Source organism: Halichoerus grypus, chromosome 1, assembly GCF_964656455.1.
Source record: "Halichoerus grypus chromosome 1, mHalGry1.hap1.1, whole genome shotgun sequence".
In the NCBI taxonomy this organism is placed as follows: domain Eukaryota; kingdom Metazoa; phylum Chordata; class Mammalia; order Carnivora; family Phocidae; genus Halichoerus; species Halichoerus grypus.
The window spans coordinates 110,927,986-110,939,056 of NC_135712.1; the positions used below are offsets into that span (position 1 = coordinate 110,927,986).

The 11,071-nt window shown below is 42.3% G+C and overlaps 1 long non-coding RNA gene across 1 annotated transcript in view; it reads right to left on the bottom strand.

Annotated features, from left to right (window-relative positions):
* Positions 1–5,359, bottom strand: part of LOC118537816 (uncharacterized) — a 107,521-nt gene extending 102,162 nt beyond the window's left edge. The window contains exon 1 of the long non-coding RNA XR_004918292.2: positions 5,235–5,359. This is a non-coding gene — a long non-coding RNA (uncharacterized LOC118537816). The remainder of the gene's footprint in view (positions 1–5,234) is intronic.
* Between the last annotated feature and the right edge of the window lie 5,712 nt (positions 5,360–11,071).

Here is an 11,071-nt window from a genome sequence, read left to right on the forward strand (position 1 = left end):
CTTCCCCCAAATAAATCAGACAGGGGAGCTAGCAAACAAAAAAGACTAAAGGTGCTTCTACGTATTGAGGTCACCAATAAGTAATGATAAGAGAACAGAAAAGGGGGAAAAAACAGGGATGATGAATTAATGAGGCTATTATGACAAAATGATTTAATGGCAAATACGTGCAACTGAATTAATGAGGCTTTGATGGTATTTCCAAGTTTCATTTCCCTTGAGTATCTCAGTGAATCCAGTATCTCCCGGAAAACTTGTAAGAATATTCTGTTTTGAAGACTTTCTGCTAACAAGACAAGAAAAGCAACCTTGAGGAATATTTTTCTCATTCACCTCTTTCCGGCTTACTGCAGTTTTAATTACTGGTGAAATAAAACCATGGGGTGAAAAGGGAAAAAACCAACAACCCACAGAACTCTTGAGCAGCCTAGGTGCTTTTAAATGTAAATTTCGTAAGACGGTTAAAACAAAGAAGAAAAGGAAACCCTGAGGATGTAGACACTATATTAAGAGATATTCTCTAAATTATGTTTTTCAAAATTATCCATCAGGCACCAGTAAGTTTTTAAACACTCATCAGATTCATTTTCTAAGTAATTGCTTTAGAAGGAGCTCTGTTTACCTATCTAGAGCCAGGAGAGCTCTTGTACTTTGTTATAAGCTATGGAGCTGCTTTACTGAGCATCTATTACTTCAGCTTTCTCTCTGCAATACAGTTGAACTGGACTCTAGAATTTAATAATTTCCTTCTGCATCTACCCAATCACTCTACGGAAGCACAATTTTCTTTACGTGAATCTCTGGTATTGAATGGGTTACTTTTTTTCCTTGGAAATCATTTTGCAACATTATTTCTATCAAAATTTGCCTTTTTTCTTTTACAGGGGAGCCCACTAGGTGACACACACTCTTCTCACACACCCAGAGTTTTCACACTTTTTAATTCCTCCCTCTAAAATATGAACAGAAGCCAAGGATCACCAAAATTGAGAAAACCTCCAATATGAAAGAAAGTGACACAAAAACAAATACACAGAGTGAAAGAATTTAGCTCAATGAAAGGTAATGAAGAGAGCAGGAAAAAACAAAACAAAACACTGAAACAATTAGAATTCATATCCCTCAGGAGGAAAGAAAAGCTACTGCATCCACTAAAACAAATCAAACCCAGGGAAAAGGATACAATCAAATAGCAAGAAAGAGCTCATAGAAATAAAATATATGATAGCCCAAGTGAAAAATTCCAGTGAAGGATGGGATGATAACATCACAGAAACCTACTACAAGTAGAACAGAAAGAAACAAATAAAAATGAAAGAGAAAAAAATAAGAAATGACCCTGGAGGTCCAACAGCCACCTCTAATCCAGAAAGGGAAAACAAGGGGCGCATGGTGGGGAAAAGGAGGAAATTATACAAAAATTATTCAGAACTGATGGATATGAGTTTTAGATGAAAAGGGATGGGGGCGCCTGGGTGGTTCAGTAGGTTAAGCGTCTGCCTTCTGCTCAGGTCACAGTCCCAGGGTCTTGGGATCGAGCCCACATTGGGCTCCTTGCTCCACGGGGAGCCTGTTTCTCCTTCTCCCTCTGCTTGCTGCTCCCCCTGCTTGTGCACGCACTCGCACTCTCTCTCTCGGTCAAATAAATAAATAAAGTCTTCTAAAAAATTTTTTAAAAAAGAAAGAAAGAAAAGGGATGGACCCCAGGAAGTCAATCATAGTGATAGGGGTTGGAGACAAACCAAGGCAAATCATTTAAAAATTCTAGAACACCAGGGTTAAGAAAACATCTTAAAGCTTCTGGTGATTATTTCTCTCAAGTTCACATTCAGTGGAACAGGAATGAAAATGGCTCCAGGTTTATCAACAGCAGTGTTAGATACTGGCAGACAATGGAGAAATGCCATCAACATTCTAAGAAGACTCAAAAATTTAACTCTTATCCACACTTCCTTAGGAAAGTACCAAAAAAAAAAAAATACATATACCAGCAGAAATAGGAAATGAACTAAGAAATAAGAAGTCACTGAATCAAAGAAGCAAGGGACCATAAGAGAATGGTGATAGGAAGTCCCAGAAAGAGGAAGAAGGGAAGTCCAAGGCCAATATCAGTGGCCAGATTGGAGTGGTCAGAGGTCCTGGAAGTTCTCCAGAAAACAAACATAAAAAAGAATTTCTAAAATGGAGGTTCCAATTGACATTCCCCTTAGTAATGATTGAGAGTTCTAGTTGTTCCATATCCCTGCTAACACTTGATAGTATCAGTTTTGGGGTTTTTTGTTGTTGTTGTTGTTGTTTGTTTGTTTGTTTGTTTTAGCCAACTGAGGGATGTGTACTGGTATCTCATTATGGCTTTTATTATAATTTCTCTGATGACTGATGATATTTGGCACCTTTTCATTTGGTTATCAATCATTTAGGTATCTTCTTTTTGCCTGTGTAAGCATTTTGTCTATCTTTTAAATGATGTTGTCTTTTTTTTTTTTTTTAATCTATAGGATTTCTCTTATGTATTTTGGATATGAGTCCTCTGTCAGGTTTGTCTTTATACTCTGTTCAAGGTATCTTTTGATGAATAGAAGCTATTTATAAAGTGCAACTTATCAGTCTTTTCCTTTAGGATTAGTACTTTTCAATAACCTGTTAATTTTGGAGTTTTCATCCCAAATTGGGATTATTCTGTACATACTTTTTATAGAATTTTTAAAATTTACTAATATATTACAAAGCATTTGACCTCATAATATTTCTTCAAGAGCACTATTTAAAATGGGTGCATAGTGGGGCGCCTGGGTGGCTCAGTCGTTAAGCGGCTGCCTTCGGCTCAGGTCATGATCCCAGGGTCCTGGGATCGAGCCCCGCATCGGGCTCCTTGCTCGGCGGGAAGCCTGCTTCTCCCTCTCCCACTCCCCCTGCTTGTGTTCTCTCTCTCGCTGTGTCTCTCTCTGTCAAATAAATAAATAAAATCTTAAAAAAAAAAAAAATAAAATGGGTGCATAGTATTCCACGGTATGGGTATATCATTCCTTATGGAACTCAACATTTACTCTTGTATATTTAGATTGATTTAGAACATTATTTAAATAAAATTATAAAGTTAATGAGCGCATTACAAATTAGAAACTAGAGATTTCAAATACAAGTTTGACTAATTCCGATCTTCATTACCCAATGAGTACATATGGAGACCTAATGTTTCCTCAACATTATTCTGGAGGATACAAAAGGAAACCTGAGAGGAGACGTGTCCCTAAGGAGCTGACAATATATTTGGTGGCCAGACACTTCACCTGTTTAGCAATTAAGGAATAATTGATAGTTCAACTGTTACTAACTATATATGGATTAGGAAGGAGGTTGGGGTGGGGGGAAAGCAACAAGAGGATAGGCTAGAATACTTGGCTTCGGGGAAGAAATGGGTCTTAAATCTTCTTCCCGTGTCGGGGGCTGAGCATTCCACAGTGCAGGCAGGGAGCGCATAGGCGAAGGTGTGGAATCAGGAACAAGCAGTGCGTGGCTGAGTGACAGAGGCATTACTCCAGATTGAAAGTAAGAGTAAGTGTTGATTCGTTGTAAGAAATAAGAACGGATCGTTAGGATGAAACCGCGTTGGTGAGGGCTTCGAGATGTGGATTTCGGATTTCATTCCATTGGCAATAGATCCACCGTATGGGGGGAGGGGGGTGAGGAGATGGGATGGGTATGCAGTTGGGAGCCAGGCCAACAAATCGCAGTTTCATTAAGCTTCTTTAGTTTAGTGGTGGGGTGGGGAGAGTGGAGTCAGAAGGACAGATTTAAGTCTATAGGAATAATCCGAGGGCCATGTGATATTATCTTAAAAATTTACAGCTAATACAAGTTGTAAAAGAAACAGAAAACTGGATATTTGCCTCCATGGTCTCTTGTCTGATTCTAACTATTAACCTGAGTTAGTTTTTTAAATGTCATTTCAAAAAGAAATAAAGTATCTTCACAATAATTATTGAGACATCACCAATGAGTGTCCTCTCTAATAAACTTCTCTATACACAAGAATAGTTATGATTCTGTCTCTTCCTGGAAAATGAGAAAATAAGATTTATTGAACAGTGCTTTTATATGCTTCACTTCCATAGAGAAGCATTAGAACATAATGGTCTGGGTTCAGATTTCAGCAATGCCATGTGAGAAAAGTCACCGAACCTCTCTAAAGTTGTTTCCTCATCTGTAAAATAGGGCTAATAATAATTAGAAAAATACGTACCACGTAATAAATGTTTGTTCTTATCCTGGTCTGTGAAGTAGATGTTACTATCTTTCTAGATTCATTAATTAAAATATCGGCTGCATAGAGCCAATTTATAGTGGAAAGAATCCTGCTATTTATTATAGTGGCAAATAAGGAGTTAAGGGATACTGTAAGTAAAAATTAAGTAACGGACATTGGGAAATTTAATCAAAGATGCTAAGGACAAAGCACCCACTCCTTGGCTTTGCATCTATTATAACTATAGCATTATTAATAGTAATTAAGTGCTTGGTTTCTACAGAGCCTAGGACTTGGGAACAAAGCCAAGTGACATATGTATATATTTATTTAATGGTGGGAGAGCCGGCACATTTGGCGACAGGCGCGGTGTTCCACTCAGTGGGATGGAATGCGTGCCTCATGCCAGCCTCTTTAGAGGGACTGTTATTCATCACAGCTGTAATGTTCCCTTCAGAGAGCTCCCACCGGAATGGAAAAGGCGCACTGGCAATTTATATACAAAAGCCAACCCACGTTTGGCTTTGAAAATTCACTGGGAAAACTGTATGCAGTCTGTTAGTTATTCATGGACATGCTCTGGTTTCTGATGGAAGTGCTGTGGTTCCGTTTGTTATCATCACAGTAAAATTAGAAAGCAGCAAAGAAAAATTCAAGGACCGGCACGTAGACATCTTCTAGCCAACAAATCATTATGGGTGCAAGGTATCACGGTTCAATTGCTGTGTAAAAATAATCATAATTCACACAGCCCCATGTTTGGAGTGCGTACCCAGCCTTTGCTCTGACTGTCCAGCCCTGCCCCCACCTTTCTTTGGTGAAATTACATCCTCTGCCCTGGGAACACACAACACGCCCTGTAAAGACTATGGATTTGGCATGCACTAACACCCTGCCTCCCAAAGCAGTGCCATTTACGAAAACTATATCGAAAGTCTTTTAATATCTAATGAAGTGGTATAACCGAAAATATAGATGTGCAAATTACCTTACAGTTGAATCTTGATGCAAAAGGAATATTGCTGGGGCACCTGACTGATTCCGTCAGTAGAGCATGTGACACTTAGTCTCAGAGTCTTGAGTTCGAGCCCCACACTGGGTGTGGAGCCTACTTAAAATAAAATTAAATTAAAAATTTTTTAAAAAGGAATATTGTCTCCAGTTAAGCTTACGGCCAGAATAGTTTCCCACCCCTTAGTTGGATAGGTGCCTGAATTTAGACACCAAGATTTCTCCCCAAATTACATATTATCTCACATCTACAGAGGGATGATACGCTATTCTAAAAGTGCATTCACGGGTACTATCACATCTGAGCTTCACAAGAAAGGAGAGAGGCAAGTGTTACAATGCCCATTTTATCGGTGCAGACTCTGAAGTCCAGGAAGATGAACTAATTTAGCCCAAAGCTCACAACCAGGAGGCACAGAGGAGGGGTTCAAACCCAGTGCCCAGTACCTTCTGCTATTTTCCTGAACTATGTTTTGCAAGGGAAAAAAGGCTTGGTCTCCTACAAAGATGAGTTAAATCTTTAAATGATAAGTAATAAAAATAAGTTTCGTTTAGTCTCATCGAGGAAAGCAAGCATGATCCCGGATTGCTTATGTACAGAATACATAAGAAATACAATGCTGCCATGTTATAGGTTGATTTTTCCCCATGGGATCAGTTCTGTACTCATTTTAGTTCAACCAATCTTGAACTGAATAACCACTATGTACCAAGCAATGTGCTAGACACCGAAGACATAAAGGATCAAGTTCCAGCCCTCGTCCTGACAGTCCTCATGGAGATAGACAAGCAAACAGATAACAACCCACAGTATTTTAAATGCTGTGATAAAAAGGGATGCACAGGTTGCCAGGGAAGCCCAGAGGAGGAGCTGGGTGTGCCAATTCAGGAAGATTTTCTGCAGAAAGAAACATCTAAGATTAGTTTTGAAGGATGTACAAGAGTTCTCCAAGCAAAGAAGAGGGGACGGGAATTCTGGTAACGTTCAGAGACATCGAGATACAAGGCAACAAACAGGAATAAATACAGTTTCTGCTGAGGGACACAGGAAAAAGAGAAGAGATCATTTTAAAAGGGAAGGGCACGTAATCATAATGATAGCTAATGCTCTCCTGGAGCTTGCCAGGCGAGGCTCGAAGGACTTCACGCATGCGTACAAACGCATTTAAGCCTCATAACCTACCCTGGGAGGTAGGCGCACTTACCTTCCCTAATTTTACAAACAGGCAACTGAGGTAAAAAATATTAAGCAACTTGGCCAGTATTCCATGGCCCATAGAATTTCTAATGGCGTTTGACACGTTCTGTACTGGCTTTCAAAACTGTTCGCGGGGGAGGAAGAAGAAGAGGAGGACGAGGACGGAGAGGAAGTGGGAGGAGGAGGGGGAGGAGACATAGAAAGTTTCTAAAGAGAGAAACAGAGATGAGCAAAATTGGGGGAAGCATGTAAATTTTAGAAAAAAATTACACCAGTTGAGGGGTTTATTCTGGGGAAATGGGTTGAGAAGGCAGGCAGTATGAAGGAAATGATCCTCAACATTATCAAGGAGCCTATAAATTAAACACAAGTAAGAATTTTCTACTGATCAGAAGTAAGCCGCGTTAGACCTGCATCACCCAGGGCCTTGTCAACCATCCTCCATGCAGGCTGTGCTCCTCGTAAACATTTTGACTGGTCAGGACCCTGCCAGGTTACTAGGGCAGCATGAGAAAGGCACTGTGAGTCTGCTGGAATGCATAAGCCCTTTGAATGCACATGTTCAATAAATATTGACTGATAACAACTCATATTTACTGCTAAAACTAAGATTAGTAAACTTAATTGGAAACACATTTAATGTTAGCATGGTTGTTATGATTCATGGCTAACAGGTAAAAAGTAAAGTAAAAGTCAAGTTTTACACATTCTCTCTTCTCTTTCTTAAGGACTTTGGTGTAGATAAGCTGTCACTTGCTATTAAAAGTTCAAAGTCACATTTGCAGTCACTTCTGGCAAGGAAGAAAGAACTCTGTGGTATGTATTTTAATTGCTAATCTTGCTCTCTCATGTTATCTTATTTTTTCAATGCTTATTTCCTCTCCATATCCACTCTTTCCTTTTTAGAAATTTTATTGCACTATATGTATCTTTGAAAATGACTGCACATTCTTTTGCAATGAGGTAAGGTACAATTAAATACATACATAAACCAGATGTTGCTTGAAGACCCCTTAGAGACTTAGTTAAAATTAGTTCATCCCCAATCCAAGAACCTCAAAGTATCCCCAGGATTTCTACACTCCTGTGGGCCATGTCAGTTCAGGTCCATCTATTCATTTTTTTTACTCATGCTTTCAACAAGTATTTATTGACCACCTACTACCTCCTAGGCATTATTACAAGTGATAGCAACACACTAAGGACTTTAGTTTGGTGAAAACCAAAGGCAAGACAAGTTCCTGTCCTGGTGGCACTTATGTTCTAGTAATTGGGATGCAGACACACAAGCAAACAAAAGTAAGAGAACAATGTGTGTGAAAAGATGGTTTCAGACAGCAAAAATTTGATGAAGAAAATGAAACAGGGTAGTGTGAGGTCTTGTGATATGGGGGTGAGGGGGTACTTAATTTCCCCGGGGTGGACAGGGAAGGCCTCCCTGAAAAGGTGACCACTGACTGGGACCTGAATGGCCGGTTGGTAGCCTGAAGATCTGAGGGAGGGGTTCTGGGCCAAGGGAGCCACCAGGGCCATGTCTGAGGCTGAGCTTGAGCTTGACATGTGGCAGGAGACCAGGAGGCCAGTGCAGCAGGGTCAGCTACACTCGGGAGAGAAGGTCTGCGATGAGGGGGGAGCAGGGGCCAGATCATAAGGGCTGCATGAAAACCAAAAGAGAGAGATGAGTGTTTATTCTTTGTGGGGGTGTGAAGGGATTTGCTTTATGATTGTAAACCACCACTGTTTCTGTGTTATGGAGAGAAGATGGTACGGAAGCCGGAGACCCTTTAGGGAGGCTCTTACAGTTGTCCAAGCCACTAGAACTGGGATGGGGAGTTAGACATGCAGGTGGGAGTAAGTGGGGGCAGGGTTGGTTTTGGTGATGCTGAGAGAGAAGCCAGCTGCCCGCCACAGTCCCCCATCTGCTCCCCTCACTGATTTCTGCAAGAAATCCAATTGCACCAAGATTGTGAGTTTTGGAATATTACTTCAATCTGTGGGGCCAGAAGAAGGAGTTTACTCTGAGGAGCATGCAGCCATCTTTGATAGGGCCCTCCCACCCCCACCCCCCACCCTCTGTCTCACTGCCCTTTTAAGGGTCCATGATGCCCACCTGTGACCCTCCTCTTTATGCAGTCCCTCTAACATGTGCAATCCTGTCCCCACGGCCAGCTTCCTCAGAGGGAGCAAGTGCCTGGGCCTCCGTGCCGGCTTAAGATCGTGGCAGACATATTAAATCACATGGAAACCCACCCACATTCTACAGTCAATATTATTTATATGTGAGCTGACTTGTGGCTGGCTAGGTGATGGGCTGTTATGGTTTGCAGGCTTTTAACTAGATGCTCAGTTTTATTTTATGATTTACTTTTCCGTTGCCTGACGCGTTTTTTTGGTAGGCCTCTAGCATTTGGTAGGCCACTGCAAAGCTCGCATCCTCAGTGCCTGTGGAACTTGATGATTCACACGGACGTGATCAGGCCTATGGGTGCGGCCCAGGCTCACCAGCATTCTAACCAGTGACATGGTCTCTGTGTCACCACATGCGCGCATGGAAGTGCTGCCTGCTAGTGCGGCCGTGAGCAGGTTTCCCTGACATGCGCATGAGGGAAACACTTGTCTCCCCATACTCCCTCCTGCTCCCAGAGCCCTGAGCCGCTGTATACAGAAGTTAGGCCCCAAGAGTGCAGACAGGCCTTCCTCCCCCGCTTGCAGGTTCCTTTCCATCCCACACTTTTCCACTCCCTGCACCTTGGGCCCTGAAGGGTCAAGCCACAGCTCGAGGCAGCAGAAATTCTGGGCCCTGGGTTTCCCGTGGCTGACTCGGGGACCTGACCTGCCCTCTACTAAGGATGCCGAGGCCAGAGACTGGAGCTGGGGGCAGGGGGTGTAGACCAGAAGGAGAACACCACTGGAAAGGATTCAGGACCACCACATGCAGGCATACTGGGGCAGAGAGATGGGGATGAAGCTGGGAACAAGAGGGAGACAGTGGTTCAGGGAAAGAACACAATGGGGAAGCTGCTGGGAAGGTTGGGCCTGGGCTGGGCAGATCCCACCAAGGCGGCCTCATCTGCCTCTGCTCGGCAACCACACAGGTCACCCTGCTTTATCCTTTCTGGCGTCGTCCCACGCCTGTCCTCCCACCTTCTTTTCCATCGCTATAGGTCCAGCACATCTTGGAGACGCAAGGCATCCTCCCTACGTGGGAGACTTTCGAAACTGAGACAGCGGATTGGAGAATTGAACACATTATCTCCGAAGCCGCCCTGCTTGGGCTCAAATCCCAGCTCTGTGTGTAATCACCTGTGCACCCTGGGCGTATTTCTGAATGTGCCTGTGCCTCAGTTTCCTCACATGTAAAATGGGGTGGTAGTAGTTACTCCTTCACCAGATTGTTGGAAAGTTTCCCGCTAAACACCCAGCGTGTGATAAGGACTCCATAAGTGCTCAGCTGTTATATTTGAAAGATGGTCAAAACAGGATCCCCAAATTGTGGTATATTTTAATGTTTACGTTAACAACTTCTAATTCAAAACACACAGTAGCATATAACTGTGCTATTCACAGGTAATCACAAGAGTTTGTTTGCTTGTTTTGTAATTAATTCGTAGCACCTGAGAGGTAGTATTTGGTCCGATCATGGGACGTGGGTTTCGAGTTGAATGAGAAGCATCTGCATCCATGACTGTATGTACGACCTCTTTGCAAACAATGCCAAAATTCTAAAGTGGAGCTCCTCCATGAATGTTTGTCTCCGGGCCAAATGCTTTCCGTGTCCTTTCCTAACCCCCATGCCCTCCCACGTTCATATCTGAAGATGACCAGAGCAGATCAAAGTGGGGAGTTGGAATAAAGTCCACTTCCTATCTCTCTGATTTCACAATTAAATTAACAGGGTCCTAGGCCTTTGATTCCATAATTGGGTGATTTATACATGTTTACATATATCAGATATATGTATGTAGCTTAAGATGCAATTGTACAAGGAGAAATAATGCCTCGCTAAAGCTCATTTGTCCTGGAAACAACTGAGGTCAGACCAGCATTTAGGAGATGAAGGCCGGGAGGTCCTGACCAAAGGCAAAGTGTGGGGAGGACAGGCAAGCTCCCTGTCCTGCACAGTTTTGTTTTAACTCATTTTGTTTGTACGCCCAGTAGAAGCTATGTGTAACACCAGCAAGGAGTGGGTGATTTTCAACCAAATGACACTTCATGGCTACAAACATGACCCTAAATTACAGCAGCCCATAATGCAGGAGCCTGAAGAGGGTCACGAAGTTAATACTGCAGCATGATTTCCCCCTGGAAATACCAACGCTGTGCATGAAGGCTTTGTGGCTGCTACCCAGGGAATGTAGCTTGCAGAACTTTAAAAACAGGAGCCTTGGCAGCTCTCTGGGAAGCTGAGATGAAAGTCTACCTAGAGTAGAGCAGACTGGCTGACCTTTCAAAGGCCCTTTTATCCTTGAGAGTCTATGGTTTTGATGTAGTGTTGAGTATTTTTCAACTTCCTATCAAGAAGAGTCAGTGAGTATATGAAAAATAAAGTCTGGTTCTGCATTAATTCCCTCATGCATTTTTAAAAGGTTAAAAAATGGATAAACATTGTAGTCACT